Raw genomic sequence first — 18,838 nt, forward strand, 5'->3', positions numbered from 1 at the left:
CCTAGCCACTTGATCTTGGACACAACTTTAGAAAGCCAGCAGGATGGCTCACTGGGTAAGGGCACTTGCTAGCAATCCCAAGACCCCCACGGCAGGAGAGGACTCCCACAAGCTGCCCTCTGATGTAGCAGGCACCGTGGCACACGTGCACCACACACATAATAAAGAAACAAGTGTAATAAAAAATTAAAGACAACTTTGCTTTTTTTCCTTTTCTTACCTATAAAATGATCATAACAAGAGTTTCTACTTCAAAGAATGGACAGGGGGAATAAATAGGTAATGGAAGGGAAGGGTTTAGGGGCACCAAGCTATCCCTCCACTGCCCAGTCAATGAGGGCAAGCCAGGAACCCCAGAATCACATTCCAGAGCCCACACCTTGCGCTTCCAAGATCCACAGTTTCCAGCTGACACATGAGGCTTTTGTTGTGTACTTGCTCCCAGGAGGTGAAGAAAACAGATATTAAAAACAACAACAACAAAAAATCTCCACACCTGAGCATAGCCAGTTCTGAGCTGAAGTCCCAGGCAGACCCAATCCACTCAGAGCTTTCTCAGCGTACTAGCACCCAGAGAGCCAGGCCCACGCACACAGAACCGCCAGCTGCAGAACCAGCTGTGAAACAGTCCCGTGCTTCAGACTGACGGCTGAGGATGCGCTCTCCCACAGACATGCGCTCATTACTACATACCGGCCGCACAAACGCGGACACGCCGCCACTCACCCCCTCACAAACAGAGGCTAACCATCTAATCTAAGCAGATAAATAGGAAATGCAAAGGGGATATTGAAAGAACATCCCTGACACGGGAGGAACAACGTACAAAGGCTTAAGAAAAGAAGAGAAATGTTAAAAAATAACTTGAAAGACAAAAGAACTAGGTTTGGAGTGGTCAGACAAATAGGCTTTTCCCCCAAGATACAAACTAAGCAGGAAGAAAGACACAGAGTCTTTGACTATCAAAAGAAATATGGCAGCTAACTATAGTCCACCCATTAGCTGGCCAGACTGGACTCAGAACTGGCCATTTGTGCAACAGGCACTATATTTCCCCAAGTAGAAAGGTCATTCCTAGGGTGAATCAAATAGCAACTCCTCTTAAACCCAAGGCAGTCAAAAAAGCAAAAGTAAGAGACTGTTGGAAGACACAGTTTCTAGTGCACACAAGCCTGTTCTTCTCTGAAGAGGGCTGAAGAGACTGCCCAAGAGGCCTTTCCAACAGCAGCGCAAGGACAGACTCTGGCTCTGCCAGAGGACACAGGGGCCAAGACGGCTCTACGGGCCCACCTGGAACAAAAGCTCTGGAAGAAGAGAAGTAAAAGCAATGAAGACACATACTTGGCTCTTTTTAATCCTTTGTACTAAAAGAGGTGGGAGGACATGACCCACCTCATGCCCACTCTAGGAGAATGAAGTACATATTTTCAAGAAAGAAGCTAAATAGATTACCAGAAAATTGCAATCTTAGAGATAAAAGATAATGGCTATATATAAGAGCAATCAAGAGACAAGTAAAGTGATTTAAAAAAAAAAAAGCTTCGCCTGTCCCTCTCCAGATTGGTCAGAGCCTTCAAAGAATCTGAATGTTGGAAGCTAAAGCTCAGTCTTCATTTGGATTGCTGAATCCAGATGACAAGGCAGCCGCTCCATCGGCCACAGAGCAGAGCAGCAGACTCATAAAGGTTCTGCTGGAAACAGAAAGGGAGTGAGTAGGGCAAGGACTTTGGTGCCATCAGAACATGAGTGAGGACCAAAATAAGAGTAAAGTCACTGTCCTATGGAGAAACCTCAGAGTGCCAAGGACAGCAGACCAAAAACAGTTCAGTGTCCACTGCAGGTTAGGGAAAGAAAAGCAGCAGACTGAGAAGCCAGAGGAGCAGCAATGAGACGAGTGTGCTGAGCACACAGTCCATGAGAGCAGAGACTGCGTGGATGAACAGTGCTGCTCCTAGAAACCTGGGTTATTAAGTGAAAATCCCAGTGCCAAGTATGAGATACCCTCCCGTGACAGGGAGTTCCCAGAAGCACCCAAAATAATAGAGGCTAGCATTATTTGTCTTGGTTATACACCGAAGAAGATGGTCAGCTCTCATGCTGAAACTATCACACACTGGATGTAGGACAAAAACCAGGCTGGAATTGATCTGAGAACTTCCTCCATGCTGGCCAGCTTTCGTACTACTGCAAGGTGCTGTGGGAAAAAAATCATCATCAATGATCTTATCCAACAGTGGCCTGAACTGGAGTGCTATAAAACCAGCTTACCAGGCAAAATGTAACCACTAGGGCAATAGTGGCATGACTATATGAGGGTAATTAACTGCTTTCTAACTGGATTTGAGACCCACTCCACAGGAGGGAATTCATAACTGGTACTGTAAATCTGGTCAAAAGTCCATGACTAAAGAGGTCACAGGCCCTAGTGGGGAATTTGCTGTTGTTTGGCAGTGGACCTGCTAGCAAACTGTCTATATGTGTTTATATCCATAAATTAGTGCTGGTCTCAACCTTGATCAGAGAAACCTTTTGTAGTAGGCAGCAGCTAATGCAGACTTAAACCTGGTCAAAGTTCTAGGGAAAACTGACTGTTGAGTGCTGTGGAGTACCCCTAAGTGGGACATCTGCATCTGTCACATATACACGCACACACTCCCCTATGGCTCAAGGAACATCACCAAACATGGGGTGGGGGAGCCAGAGCATGGCAAAGAGTGCTGTGAAACACCCTCTTCTGGACATGAACTCCAGCAGCTGTGGTTAACTGCATAAGACTTAGCTAAGACCAAGCCAGTCAACTCCAGCACGGATGGGAGAGGGGCTCATGAGGTCCCACCCTAGCTGAAGAGTTATTGGCAGTTAATAGCTACTGGGGGAGTTATTTTTCTTTGGTGGTATAGCCACCAGTAAGTTATCCATGTTCTAGGAAGTAACCCAAAATCTATACTCATACAAGCAACCAGAATTAAACTGAATCATTAAAAAAAAAAAAGATATGAAAGTGGGAGAGGAACTTGTTGGGAAAAAGGGACTCAGAGAAAACAGAAAAGGATAAAAATGGGGTAAGGAAGAGTGTTTACAATCAAAACACATGTCTTTCTGTTTGTTTGTTTCAAGACAGGTTTTTCTGTGTAGCCCTGGCTGTCCTGGAACTCACTTTGAAGACCAGGCTAGCCTCAAACTCACAGAGTTTCACCTGTCTCTGCCTTCCCAGTACTTGGAAAATCTGTCAAAGAATAAATTAAAATATTTTCAAGAAGAGAGAAGGAGGAGGTGTTAGAAAGATGGCTCAGCAATTAGGAGAAGTTGCTTTCTTCTGGAGGAGTTCAGTTGCTAGCACCCATGTCAGACAGCTCAGAACCATCTGTAAACCAGCTCCAGGGGTTCTGACGCCTCTGGCCTCTGTGGGCACCTTCACTTACATGCACATACCCACATGAAGATACATAATTAAAAATAATAAAAATAAATATATTTTAAAGAGAGAAGAGCAAATCACAGGAAAAACCAAGTTGTAAATAGCAATGTCAAGAACTCAATCCAAACAAGGAGTTGATCACTGAATTTGGTAATGAGGCAGCAAGAGGGTCATTCAAAGAGGAGCCACATGTAAAAATGAAGTTTAAAAACAAATGGAGGCCAAGGTAGTGCACTTTGGAGTTTAGTAATTTTCAATATTCCACTGGATTCCTAATTTAAAAAGGTGTACTTCAATAGTATGACAAAAGAATTCTCCAGTGCCGTGGAACAGGTTCCTACAGTAACATACAGCCATGTCCCAGAGCACACATTCTTCCCAGGACGGTGAGGAGCAGCCGCACCATTCAATGCTGTGGAACAGGTTCCTACAGTAACATACAGCCATGTCCCAGAGCACACATTCCCAGGACAGTGAGGAGCAGCCACACCCTCAGAGACATGAGGCACGGGAGCAAATTCTCCAAGGAGAAACTCATGTCAGACATAATTCCATGCACTCTGAGCCCCAGCCACGTCCCAGTCTGCTCAGCAGCTTTGTTCTTGGTTGAGTTGTACTGAGTACAACTGTAGAATTGGTGTGGAAAAGGAACGCATCAGTCAGACTCCTTCCCCCATCTTCCAACATAATAACTAAGCATCCCAGAGGAAAATAAATTCTGTCAGATAATAACTACATTTAACATTTATGGAGCACTGTCTACATTCTAAGCACAGTGCTAAGCTCCTTTACTCTCCACAAAAACCCTCCGAGGTGTTTCTAACATGCTGCTCATTTTACCCACAAGGAGACAAAAAATCAAAGGTTAAGTAACGAGCCAGAGTTCATGCAGCCAGAGAGCAATAGAGTGTAAATTTAACACCAGTTGGGCTGCAGATCCAGGGTTGTTGCCATAGGCCATGCTGCACCTCCAGGGGTCTGTGAAATCAGCCACAGAAACTGGATCCATCATTTTATTTGTTCTGAAATAGTATAAATAAATAATAATATTTTGTGTTATGACAATTTTTTAATGAGCCTACTGGGGCCCTCTTGTGGCTAGACCTGCTTCTATCATGTCCAAGCTACTGCGACACACACACAGCACACAGGCAAGGGTGGGTGTAGGATATGCCTGGTCAATATGTCTTCCACTAGACAAGCTTTTAACATAGAGTGGCAAGAACACACTCATTTATAATTGTTCCTTGGTGCTGCCTGAGGTCCTGAGAGCGATTGGTTAGTGCTAATAACAATAAAAGTTACAAGAAACTCTACTCCGTCTCATCTCTACTCGAGTACAATGTTCTAAGAAATGTGCTAAGCTTCTTTGCTCTCCACAACCTCCTGAGGTGGCTGACACGTCAATATAATGACTCTGGATTGATTCGGGTCTGACTGACTAGCCGTGTAACTTTAGGATAGATGATCAACATTGTCATCTTTATACACAAAGACCTGATAATAACTACTTGGTAGTATAGTTATCAGATTAAATGAGATAACAAATATAGAGACCAGTGCCCGACACAAAGTGGAAGTTAAAGAATCTTGGAGCTGAGCAGAGCATTGTGGTGCGAACCTTTGATCTCAGCATTCAGGGAGCAGAGCCAGGCAGCTCTCTCTAAGCTTGAGGCCAGCCTGGTCTATGTAACGAATTCCAGGCCAGCTAGAGCTACATGGTATGACCTTTTCTTAACAAAATAAAAATTAAAAAGCTTGTAGTTAAATATCTACTATTAGAGAAAATTCTGAACAGAACAAAGTAGTAAGGACTCCGCCGCCATCCAGGATTGCCTCTGCTTGGCAGTCCAGCCCCTGCCTGGAGCCCAATCCTGAGCCACAAGTTACCCACAAACCTGGACTATACAATGGATGGGCACACACACTGAAACCTAAGTGATACTGGCTGCCTCTGAGTTAGAGCCAGTTGATCAAAAGCTGAAAGATGCTTCAGAGTCCAGCTTCCTAATGACTTAGTTCTGTTTCCACATTCCTGCAGATGCTCTTCTATCTCTAAAAAGTATCAGGGATTTCAGCAGAAGCCACAACAGGCACAGCAGAGCAGGGATCAGAATTCATCATTCCTTTGTCCTAATGCCTCTAGGCTTCCAGAGGACAGCAGCATCTCTAGTGGGACCAAAAGAGTCTGGAAGAAGGGAAACTTCCAGTTCATAGCTCCAAATAACATACCAACCCTTATTCTGTGCTGGTTTATAAACACTTGGTATTCATACCCACACAGATACCAAGTGTGTATAAGTTTTTAAGTTTATATGTTTACTTATGTTTATTTTTTTATGTGCATGAGCATTTGCCTGCATATATGTAAGTGTACATGCATACAGTGCCATCAGAGGCCAGAAGAGGGCATCAGGTCACATGGACCTGGAGTTATAAACAGTTGTTAGCTGCCATGTGGGTGCTGGGAACCAGGTCCTCTACAAGAGCTGTTAATCTCTCCAGCCCCACATAGATACATTTTAGCATTGAGCCTCGTGGACCACTTTCTACAGAACAGAATCTACCAAACCTACCACTGCTGACATCAAGAGGTTTCAAATCCTGCTCACAATCAACAGACAATGAAACTTTCCACATTTAAGGCAGTACAATTATTTAAAAGAAAGTTCTCTGGGGGATATGCCATGAGAAAAGAGACACTAGTGTAGGCAACTTGAAATACAACTTTGTAGTTGTAAGATAGACAACTAGAGTCCTCCTTAACTTACAGAGGCCACTCAAAGGGGGGGGGGCATTTTCTTGTAAAAACCACTTTGCAGCAATATGAGAAGATAGGCTATCAACCACAGAACTTACAACTACCCACGTTGACTACAAATGTCTTCAGGTAACCAAAGCATTATATTTTATTCGTAAAGTGCCTAAGAGCCCACAGCTATTTATAATACCACATCCTTAAAATTTGAAAGGAAGATGAATTTTTAAAACATACACATTTACATACGTGGGCAGAAACACAAAAAATCAGATGCTTCTCAACATAACTCAGAGAGCCATAACTCACAGGCTTCACAATCCCACCCAACACCCGGAGAAAATCAGGCATCGTCTCCCAAAGATGGTGGGAGGCTGGGTAGGTAGCCAAGAAACAAAGAAACCTAAACTCAGCACTTGGCACACAATTAGGGAGCAGAGAATTGTAAATGCATTGTTTCTGACTCTAAATATATCTACATTTATTACCAAATTGGGATCAGAAACTACATTTAGTTCTGCCGTGACCACACGCTAAAAATATTAAACAGAGTATTGCCTAGGAAACGGCCGCCAGTCCTCTAGGCTGATGCAGCCTTATTTCAGAGCTACGCTGCCATGCTCCCAGGAGAGCCTTCTTGGGCTTTACTGAGATTCTCATTGTAAGTAAAACTGCCACTATTCTGCCAAAAGTTCTCCTTTGCATCTCAGAAGACAAAGATGGACACAGTTGGACAAGCCTGTAATAACAGCACTTCAGAGACAGGCAGGAAGTTTGAGACAGAGCAGACTTCTATTGAGTTCTAGTCAAGACAATTTCAATAAAAAAGATGGAGGAAAAAGGCAATGGGGTGAATATGATCAATGTATTATATACATGTATGAAAATGACATAAGACCAATTATTTATGGATAATATGTGCTGATGTAAAGTTTGAAACATTAAAAGTGACCAAAATGGGGGATGGGAGGTGAGACTATAATCCCAGCAGAGCCAGCAAAAGGAGGAGCACACCCTCAAGGCCAGCCTCAAAAACATAAGTCTGTCCAAAAATGGAAAAGAAAAGAAAGATAAAAGGGGCCTACCCAAGGTTTCCTAGTTAACATTAACTGTCAACTTGGCATACTTTAGAATCACTTGGAGAAGGTCTAAACTGAATTAACTGTGTTTATCAGGTTGGTTTGTGAGCATGTCTGATTGTTAACTTTTCTGAGAAGGCCACTGTGGGCAGATCCATTCCCTGAGCAAGTAGTCTTGGGCTGTATCAGGAAGCTAGATAAGCAAGCCAGAAAAGAAGGCAGCAGCAGGCAGTGTTCTTCCATGGTTTCTTCTGTACTTCTTTGACAGTAAATGAGTTCCTGGATTGGAGAAAATGCTGTGTGAAATAACAAGAGTCTTGCTTTCAGGTTCTTGACCTGATTCCTCTCAATGATGGACTGTGACCGTTTCATCCTATGAAACCCTTTCTTCCCCTAAATTGCTTTTAGCCCAAGTATTTTAGCACAGCAATAGAAAGAGGACCAGAACACTGTGCTCTCTTGGGGAGTCAGGCTCTACTTCACAGGCTTGTCACAACTGAAATCCATCTGACTAGCAAGTCCACAAGGGTGAGGGATAATTGTCTGCCTGAGCTTTTATCTTCAGATTCCAACACTGTCTCACACACACACACACACACACACACACACACAAAGTCTGTTGATTGAGCAAAAGTAAAAACATTTTTTAAAAAACCCATGGACTAGCAAATGATTAGCTGTTTTAAAAATTGTTTTTAGGGGCTGGACAGATGACTCAGCACTTAAGAGTACTGGCTGATATTTCAGATGACCTGGGTTCAATTCCAAGTACCCACATGGCAGCACACACCTGTCTGTAATTCCAGTCATAGTAAATCTGATGCCTTCTAGCATTCATGGGCACTGGCGCACACACGGTACCCAGACATACATGCAGGAAAAACACCTATACACACAAAAATATTTTTTTAAAAATGTCTATTGTGATCAATAAAAACAGGTGCATAAAATATTACTGATGAGACAACTCAAAGGGTCACTGAGAGTTCCGGGCCAGCCTGGTCTACCTGGAGAATATTAGGCCACCTAGAGTTACATAGTGAGACCCTGTCTCAAAATGTACTCCCTCTCAAAATATTGAGTAGAAGAAGCAGAGCTATTATATATATATGAATTACTAGTTTAAACAAAGTATGTGTGGCCACCTCTATGATCATATACAAACCTAGAATTATGGAAAGCTGTGCTCAATGGAGTCTTTTATCCTGAAATGTTAACTACACAAGAAACATTTAAATAAGTTCTCTTTGATGATCTCGTGGATAACTTAGAAGCGTGGTCAGAAAGTCCAGGATCAGACCATCCATGATCAGCCCAAGGAAACATGGGGAAAGCTATGATTTAACCCTACTTGCCAGGGCAGCCTCCAGTCTGAGTCTGAAGAATCATCAGTGTGGCTGGCTCCCCAGAGAAGTGGTTAAAAGTGTCAAAGCAAGTATGAAAAAGTGGACTTGACCCAGCTTCAAGGCTAGAGCTTCAAACAGGAAGTACTGGACAAAGGATGCCAAGACCTAATGGTCAGCAAAGTGAGTGTTAAGAATGAAAGCAGTGGGCTGGGAAGACGGCTCCTGAGCAGTGCTTGACATGCGATCATGGACACTTGAGTGTGAATTCTCAAAACCCACATTTAAAAACAAACAAAAACCCAGCTAGACATGGTAACATACATGTCTGTAATCCCAGCATTCCTGTAGGGGGGATGGGTGAGGAAAAAAAGGAAAATCCTGGGTAGGGAGGTGTGGGGGGGCTCATTGATATAGATATATCATACACAGACAAAGAATGGTTTAAATAAATAAATAAAAGGTAGCAGTACTCAAAGCCTTCTAAATTCTTCCATAAAGCACAACAGAACACTTCTTTTTTCATTTTATGAGATCAGCCTGACCCTGATATTAAAGCTGGACAATGACATTACAAGAAAATTACAGGGCCCCCCATAGGCACATAGATGAAAAAGACTGAACATAACATTAGTAAACCATTTTTAACAGCATACTAAGAAACTTATACATGATCAAATCATATTTGTCTTGGGAAGTTTAAGAGAAGTGGGAGGCACATGATCATCTCAACTGGTAGAGAAAAAGCACTTAAAATCCAACACCCTTACATAGTAATAAACAAAAGAAACCGGAATAGAGTAGAACTTATCGTATGACGAGGAACAGACATGGAAAGCCTATAGCTGCTACTGTATTCGTCGGTAAAGGCTGAAAGCCCTTCATCTAAAACCAGGCACAAAGTAACTGCTCTGACCAATTCTAATATGCACAATAATAGAGCTATTAAGGAGGAAAGGCATCTGAAACAGAAAGAGCAACGGAAAATTATCTCTAGTTGAAGACTGCGCAATCTTACCTGTAACAAACAAAACCTAGAGAATCAACCAGAGATTCTGCTAGAGTTCCTAAATGTAGGGAAAACACAGTTGTACTCTTTACACACCAGCAGTGAGCTTTCAACAAAGGGATGCAGACGGGGCTGGAGACGGCTCCTGGTAAGAGCATACACTGCTCTTACAGAAGAGCCGTGCTCAGTCACCAGCACCCACACCAGGCAGCGAGTGCCCCGCTGCCTGAAGCACTGCTCCCAGAGCAGTCCTCTGACCTCCAAGAGCACCTGAGCTCAATGACCCACACAGACACACACAGGTATACATAATTTAAAACTAAGACCGGAAGGAAGGAAGGAGAGAAGGAGGGAAGGAGGGAAGGAGGGAAAGATGGATGGATGCCGGCCAGTGGTGGCACAAACCTTTATTCCAGCACTCGGGAGGCAGAGGCAGGTGGATCTCTGTGAGTTTGAGGCCAGTCTGATCTACAAGAGCTAGTTCCAGGACAGGCTCCAAAGCTACACAGAGAAACCCTGTCTGGAAAAATAAAAAAAAAAAAAAAGCAATGTTACCTAAAATATTACCAAAAAGGATAAAATAGTTAGAAATTAATTTAACAAAGAAGGTGAAAGACTGTGTACTAAAACCTATAAAACACTGCTAACAAAATTAAAAAGATCTAAATAAACAAAGACATCTTGGGGTGGATTAAAAGATTTAACACTGTCAAAATGACAATCCCACGCAAAGCAAGGCACAGATTCAACACAATTCCTCTCAAATTCCGAGCAGCATTTTTTATGGAAATTGTGTGTGTGTGTATATACATATATCATAAAATTCATATGGTGTTTTAAAGGACCCTGAATACTCAAAACAATCTTGAAAAAGAACAAAGTAGGAGACAAAAGTTGAAGAATTTACAAGTCCCAATTTCAAAACTTATGACAAAGCTCAATTAAAAAAAATTAAGGACTAACATAAGATAAACATATAAACCAAAGTCAAGAAAACACCTACAGACAACTGACTTTTAAAAAACATTTTGTTTCTATCCATGCATACACACATATGTGCATGTATCCGGGTGCCTATGCTACAGCACATATATGGGTGCCTATGCTACAGCACATGTATGGCCCTCAGAGGACAACCCAGGAGAGTCCACTCTCTCCCTCCACCATATGGGTCCTAGGGATTGAACTCAGGTTGTCAGTCCTCACGGCAAGCACCTCCAAGGTTCACAAGGCTTGAAAGATGGATCAAAGACCTAATTTAAAAGATAAAGACTATACAACTCTTAGAAGAAGACAAGACACACTTTCAGCTACAGAGAAACCCTGTCTCAAAAAAACAAAAACATAAAACACTTTCATGAGGCTAATTTGGCAACTGTTTAACACCAAAATGATAGGTAATACAAGAAGACAATAGGTAAGATGAACTTTAATAACATTAAAAACTTGTAGCTAGAGAGATGGCTCAAAGGTGAAAATTAAAATCATTTGCTGCTCAATTATAAAAACAAGAGTTCAGATCCCAGTAGCCCAGATAGCCCACAAGACCCTGTAATTCAAAACCACAGGGTACAGACCTAAAAAGAGAACTCGCAAAAGACAAATCTAAAATGGCTGAAAGATACTTAAGGAAATGCTCAACATCCTTAGTCATCAGAGAAATACAAATCAAAACAACTCTTAGATCCCATCTTACACCTGCAAGAATGTCCAAGATCAAACACACACACACACACACACACACACACACACACGCACACAATGATGACAGCTTATGCTGGAGAGGATGTGGATGCTGGTGGGAGTGCAAACTGGTACAGCCACTTTGGAAATCACTATGGCAATTTCTCATAAAATTAGAAAACAATCTACCACAAGACCCAGCAATACTGCTGCTGGGTATATACCCAAAGAACGCTCAATTGTACCACAAGGGCATTTGCTCGACTAGGTTCATAGCAGCATTATTTGTAATTGCAGAACCTGTAAACAACCTAGATGCCCCTCAACTGAAGAATAAAGAAAATGTGGTCCATTTATACAATGGAGTACAACACAGAGTAAGAAAACAATGACATCTTGAAACTTTCAGGCAAATGGATGGATCTAGAAAAAACTATATTGAGTGAGGTAACCCAGACCCAGAAAGACAGTATGATAAGTACTAACTCATAGGTGGCTTCTAGACATAAAGCAAAGAAAACCAACCTACAGTCCACAACCCTAGAGAACCTAGACAACAAAGAGGACACTAGGATTGGCATACATGGATCTACACAGGAGGGAGAAAAAAAAAAGACAAGCTCTCCTGAGTAAATTGAGAATGTGGGGGTCACAGGAGAGGGCAGAATGGAAGGGAGAAGAAGGGAGGGAAGCTGAGAAAAATGTATAGCTCAATAAAAATAATAAAAAATATTTTTTTAAAAAAGAACCTGGGGCTGGAGAGATGGCTCAGAGGTTAAGAGCATTGCCTGCTCTTCCAAAGGTCCTGAGTTCAATTCCCAGCAACCATATGGTGGCTCACAACCATCTGTAATGAGGTGTGGTGTCCTCTCTGGCCTGCAGGCATACATGGAAAGAATGCTGTATACATAATTAATTAATAAATAAATAAATTAATTAATTAATTAAGAACCTGTAATTCCTCCAAGGGATCCAGGGCTTTTTTCTGGCCTCCCATGTACACATGCAGACAGGGCTTTCTTCTGGCCTCCCACGTACACATGCAGACATACATTCACAAAGCATATACCCATAATTATTTTCAAATTTTATGCTTCATAAACTTTACTGTATCAAAAACATAAAATTGATTAAAAAAAACAGTTTGGGGCTATAACTCAATTGGCAGAGAGCTTCCTTAGCATGTGCAAGGCCAGGGCTTTTATGCCCATTACTGGAGGAAAGGGAGAAGGACAGGAGAAAATGTAGAAAATGTTTGCAGATCATATCTGATTAAGAATATAATATCACAATATATAAAACACCTCCTACAATTCAACAGCAGAAAGAAAAACTATTTGAAAATGGTCAAAGAACTTAAACTCTGAACTTCTGATCTTCCACTACCACCGTCTACGTGATGGGAATACAGCCTCAATCAAAGCACGCCTAAAGCTTAGGTCCTATGCTAGGGCTGAAGGGGAATATGGTATTAGCTTCAAACTTTAAATGTCCTCCCCATCTCAGAGCTATTCCAACTGTCCAAATGGCCTCGCTGCAAGAGCTCACCCCATCACCAGTTCACTGCATCAGCTCTGCAGAGGAGAGCAGTCAGCACGGGGACAGCTGAACTCTGTCAGCAGCTGGAACTGTGCGCTGTCTCCCCTCCAAGTCATGTTCACCTTATGTCCAATGCCTCAACAATGAATGGGCATTTGTCCAGTATCTATGTCAACTACAGCAACCAAAATTGAGTTCAATTAACAGTATTTTAAAACCCCAATTAAATGATATTTAAAAGCTTTAATCTGAACAATATAACACTTTAACTTCAAACAGCCCTTGATCTCTTAGTTAAGCTATCTGGAAAATAATACAAAGCACAGTGCTCTGAGGAGTCATCTCCAGGCCCTGACCTCGGCAAGACATGAAAGGAGAAAGGTGCACTGCATATTCCTGGGGACGCCCCGAGAGTCGCCCGGGTTCTCTACAGCTCTGTTGGTCTCCATAGGACGGCAAGAATAAGACAAACACATTCTGAGCATGGAAAAGCACCAAAGGCAGCTACAATTTATTTTTTTAAAGTGTAGTTTTTTAAAGCACACATAAACCCAAGAGAGTTACTTTTCCCATCTGGTATCTGTTCTTCTTAAAAGTGGAGTATCAAGGAATAGTCATGCATGTGAATAAGAGTGCACAACAGGATTTCTAACAGCAGGTAGGGTCAAGGGGCCCAGAAAGATGCCACCAACCAAATCCCAGCCTGCCAGGAGTCATCAGCCTGCAACTGACAGAGGTACAGATAGGCAACAGCAGCATCTAAGACGGGAATTTGCAAAGGGATTCTGGGTTCCAGTGAGTGAACTTGTGATAGGGACGCCAGCAGGACCCTTAAGTCTCTCTTGCCAAAGTAAGTGCCATGGGATGGCTTGCCAGCTAGTCTTCTCCTTCAACTAGATTAGCTGGAAAGAATGACACGCCATATCCTTGAAACAGTCCACTTTATCAACTGCTTTTAGACAGAGTATATCCTGGCTAAAAATCAGAAAGCATTTGAAGCCTGTAGTTTAGATATGTCATGACCTTTTATGTGCATGGGTGCTTTTCCTACATGTATGTCTGTGCACCACATGTGCCTGGTGCCCATGGAGGACAGAAGAGTGTATCAGAGTCCCCTGGATCCATAACTGGAGTTACAGGTGGTTTTCTAGATGAGAAGTCAGTGCTCTTAACCACTGAGCCATCCCTCCAGCCCCAAGATAACATCATTTGAAAAATAACAAGGGGATGAGAGATGCCCAGTCCTCTCGTGCCTTGGCTTTATAACAAGTACCTCCATTCATTCTAGTTTCCATACAGAGCAACCACCTCAGTCTTGGTTGACCATACTTTTCTGTCTCTGTTGCTCGTTCTCTCCAATGTACTCACCAAGTGAAAAGCAATTCTCTGTCATCATTCCATTCTGCCTCCGACCACTCAGATTCCTCTTGTGGTGACTATCAAAAAGCAACAGCAGCCTCTGGTAATGCCAAGAGAAAATACTAGGTTCAGGAAGTCAATACTGCAAGGTTTTCACCATGAAAGGCAACCACTCCCTTAACAACCCATAAAGACATAAGCCTTGGCTTCAGAGCTGTGGGGAGCATCTAAAAACCACAAAAAAGTACTATGCCTACACAGTACTGATGCACAGTCCACTTACTAGAGGTTTGCACCTACACAAAAGCCGTTTCAACCCTAGATAAGCAGTTAACAGGCCAATCCCCCTCAAAAAAGTATTTTTGCAAAGACATTATTCACCTTCCCAAATAGGAGAGCTATAAGAGGAGCAAAAATTCATACATCATGAAACGGTGAAAAACAAACCTGGAACATTCATATCCAGTGTTGCTTCAACACATCCAACTGAAAGACATACATCCTTCCATACATACTTGCCAATGCCTGTAACATCCTAAATATGTACAGATGCTGGGGGTGCAGAGAATAAACAGGGATGTTCTTCCCTAGGAGCTCCCAGAAAGGCAAGGGACACACTAGGTTAAAGAGCCCTGCCAAAGATAGCCTTCAGGCAAGAGTGCAGATGTGCCCACCATGGTATGTGGGCTATAGAGGGCTTACTGGAGGAGGAGGAGGAAGAAGAGGAAGAGGAAGAGGAAGAGGAAGAGGATGAGGACGAGGACGAAGACGAAGACGAAGACGAAGGAGAAGGAGAAGAAGAAGAAGAAGAAAGCTTGGAAGATTAAAAGTGGTAAAGACAATGAAGGGAGCATCTCAAGTAGAGGCCATGGTGCTTTTTGAAGATCTGACCCAAAACTAGGCATATGTATTTATTTCAACCAATAAATGCTGGAGCAAAGGGCTGAAGGGCAGCAAACATCACAACATGCAAGGACCTTCTTTCCCATATTGATTTGATAAGTTCTGAACACACAGCTCATTGTACTGTTCTAGCAAATCTCCGGAACATCTTTTCAGAATGGTCTTAAAGGAGAAACAGGAACAGAATGAAGCCTGCCATCTAGGTAAGTGGATAATCACAGTTTAACTCTATCCATGAACTCATTCCTTAGAAATCCCAGCTTTTGTTTTTCTTAAGGGAAGGAGGTGGTAAACAGAACTGGAGTTGGATCACATTATCTACCCAAGGAGACATACTGCAGTGAACAATCTGAACATGAAACATCATGAGATTTTCAGCACAGCGTTCACGCTGCCAGAAGGATACTCCTACTATAGTCTCCTACATGTTTCATACTCAAGTCCAAAACTAAGCCTTGTTCTTCACTTTATATACCTGATCCTCCTAGAGGAGCCTGATAGCTATCCTACCAGTCAGAAATACATGAGCTCTGGAAACCAGCTTCCCCTTTCCTTCTGCCCCTACTTATCAACTACTATCAGTTTATTTATGAAGCTTCCCTGTTCTTCACATTCCTGTTCAAATCCCTCACCTTTACTCAGAAGGCAGAAGCAGGCGGATCTCTGTGAGTTCGAAGCCAACCTGGTCTACGGAGCAAGTTCCAGGATAGGTTCCAAAGCTAGAATGAGAAATTCTGTCTCGAAAAACAAAAACAAAAACAAACAAAAAAAACCCCAATCTCCCCTTTTAGGTGAGATCAGCGCCTACAGGCTGAAAAGGTCAAAGCGGCAGAGCCTGACAGTGGTGAGGCACAAGTCACGGTTTCACTTGTTCAACCCAGAGTCACTGGAGTACCCAATGTCCACTTTACTGGATCCTTTAAATAGCGCTCAATAAAACTCACTTTTTCTTCCGAAAAAGAAAAGCACTCACAGAGTCCGTTTAACAGCAGCAGACATCAGAGAGTAGGCTTCAGGGAAGGTCTGGCTCCTGCATAGAATCTTTAGAAATATCACTGCTTTAAGAGCCCAGAACCTAAAAGTGAGGCCTGTGATGACGGAACTCAAATCCCAAGCAAAGAAAACTTAGCTTGACACATCCACCCTTCACTGCCCATGGAGGTGCATCCCAAGGATCGTCAGTGGGCGCAGTCTCCACTCCTATTCCTCCTCCATCCTACACTGCCATAAGGAAAGTCAGTAGGTGGAACTATCTGCATCTGCCAAAACAGATGTAAGAAGGCAATTTTCAGGACGTTAGTCTTGACAGTACCCTGGAACTCTGTTTTCCAATATAAAAGACAAAATATAGGGAAGATAAATCATGTCTCTCAGCCTTGGATCACAGAAGCCTTCCTAGAAATCTCTATTCCTTGAAATCGCCCCTCATACCACCTGGGAAAGGATAACACACACTCTGTATGAACACACAGCAGGCTGAGGGGCCAGGAGCAGGAGCAACAGGAGAGGAAGAAGGTTCTAATCAAACCTTTCATTTAGTTCAATGCCTCCCAACACTAACACAAAATGCTGGGGACACACAGGTGTGCCCAGAGCGAGGAGAAAAGAGCAGAAAGAAAAGCACTCTCCTTCATCTCCCTGCATGGCTGCTTGCCAAATGTTTCCTGACATTAAACTATGCCTAGCAGCATACGTGCAAATAAAAACTTCACCGTTTATCATATCTAGTGCTCTGGGGCCTTATGATTTCTCTTCTAAGGAAAACCCTGCCATTCATCTCCTTGATTAAAAATTGATTTAATTTGTCTTTCATTAGGTAGGTACAAGGGAAAAACAGAGATTCCCAGAGATAACTCGCCCAAAAACAGGGCTGTGCTGAGCCCCAGCGACCGCACAGTCGGGTCCCAGCCCACTGCCGAGGAAAGAAAATTAAAAAGCTCACAGCGCGGAGCTGGAGCTCCAGCCAAAAGGAATTATCTTCCCACAAGTGTCTCTGCTGGATTTTGGTTAATAGAAAAAACTTTTTAAAGGGAAGGAAAAGAAACCCCAAGGATATTTAACATAAAACTTAGAACTTCTCTATTTTTCAAACTCCCTTGCAGGGGAAAAGCAGAGAGGCCTTTATTCTCAGTCCTCCTCAGAACTTCTCTCCATATGACGTTGTAAAATTTTCAATTTGTAGGGAGCATGGCTGAGGAATTCTAAGCCTCAGTGCAGGCTCTGCAGTGAGAGCTGAGGGGGAAGGAGCAGAGAAGGGGTGGGAGCAGCTGCTCTCGAAAGTGGAACACAAAGTCCTCAGCAACAGGGCCTTGGGCTACAGGGCTGAGATTAAATGCCAGGCCGCAGGCCTGGGGCAGGCCACTTTCTCCAGGCTTCAGACTCCCAGACAGACAGGTGGTAATATGGAAAACACAGGTAATCTTCATTGTTCTGTCAAAGGACTCTGGGGTACCAAGGTCAGCAAATTACATGTGCACACCCTGATTAAATGTTAGTGATATTACTCAATAGGCACCAAATAAATTTGACCCGATCTCCCACCCTGTTGAAAACCTATATTTTCCTATGACCCTCAAAATACAGACTGGGATGGTTATTCTTGGTAGTCAACTTGATTACATCTAGAGTTAACTAATGGGGCACACCTGTGAGTGATTTTTGCTTTGAGTGGGAAGAGTCACTTTTAATCTGGATTTCTGAGGTGAGAAGACACACCTTTAATTCAGATCTTTTGAGGTGGGAAGACCTCTACTCTGGTCATGCCTCCTGCCGGGCGCAAATTCCTACCCAAGTTAGAAGGTGAAAGCTTCCTCTAGGGTCTCCAGCCCTCTAAGAAGGAAGTTTTTGTTCTTTTCTTGCTTGCTTAGGCCTCCTTAACAAATCCTTCCTCTCACTGACATTGGAGCCTACTTCTCCGGGACTCCAGGGTATACTGAAGAGCAGCTCAGACGTCTGGTTTTGAGGAATGAACAACCACTGAATTCTTGGACTTTCCATTCATAGGCAACCATTGTTAGATTAGCTGGACTACAATTTATAAATTATTCTAATAAGTCCCCTTCCTATATCAATAGAGAAATTCATTCTATAAACTGTTACTCTAGAGAGAAGCCTGATTAATACACAGACCAAACTCTACACTCAAACCCTTGACCACCCAAGCCCCAGTCAAAGTCTGTGCTTCTTTGTTACCTTGCCCTTACACAGCCTTTTCTCCACCGCTGTGACGCCGCCTCCCAGCAGGAGGCTTTCTACACCTGCCACTCCCTTTGCTTGGAAGGTCATTTTCTCCTAGTCTTCAGCTGGCAAATTCCTACTCAGGTTAGAAGGTGAAAGCTTCCTCTAGGTATCTCCAGCTCTCCTCTGGAGGAGATTCAGTCTGTCTGAGCAGCGTCTGAACCTTATAGTAGGGCATTGCTTTTTCAGCTCTCCTTCTCCCTGGTGGATTGTGAGGTTCCTAAGGATGGTGACCACACTAGCTCTATACTTAACACTAAATATACCTAACAGCCTGGACTGCCCTGGCAGTTGACATAATGTCAGACTTTCACCTCCCAAAGCCAGTTATGTATGTGCTGCCACCATCGTCACCATCACTACGGCCCCCAAGCCCTCACACTTCACTGTCTGTAACAGGCTCAGACTTTAACATGTTCACTAGCAGTCTGTGGGCACTTGCTATGGATATGGGGCTCCATAACTAAGTAACTAACATAGAGACTGGGCCCCCTCCTGCCTTTTAGAAGA

The 18,838-nt window shown here is 43.0% G+C and overlaps 1 protein-coding gene across 2 annotated transcripts in view; it reads right to left on the reverse strand.

Annotated features, from left to right (window-relative positions):
* Sil1 (SIL1 nucleotide exchange factor) overlaps window positions 1–18,838 on the reverse strand; it is a 255,443-nt gene that overhangs the window by 198,799 nt on the left and 37,806 nt on the right. Inside the window, exon 2 of one of the 2 annotated variants that reach the window (XM_038331773.1) lies at window positions 14,198–14,288. The exons of the other annotated variant lie outside the window; for it this stretch is intronic. The gene's annotated coding sequence lies outside the window, so the exon portion shown is untranslated. The remainder of the gene's footprint in view (window positions 1–14,197; window positions 14,289–18,838) is intronic. 2 annotated transcript variants of the gene reach the window in all.

Source organism: Arvicola amphibius, chromosome 5 (genome assembly GCF_903992535.2).
Source record: "Arvicola amphibius chromosome 5, mArvAmp1.2, whole genome shotgun sequence".
Lineage (NCBI taxonomy): Eukaryota > Metazoa > Chordata > Mammalia > Rodentia > Cricetidae > Arvicola > Arvicola amphibius.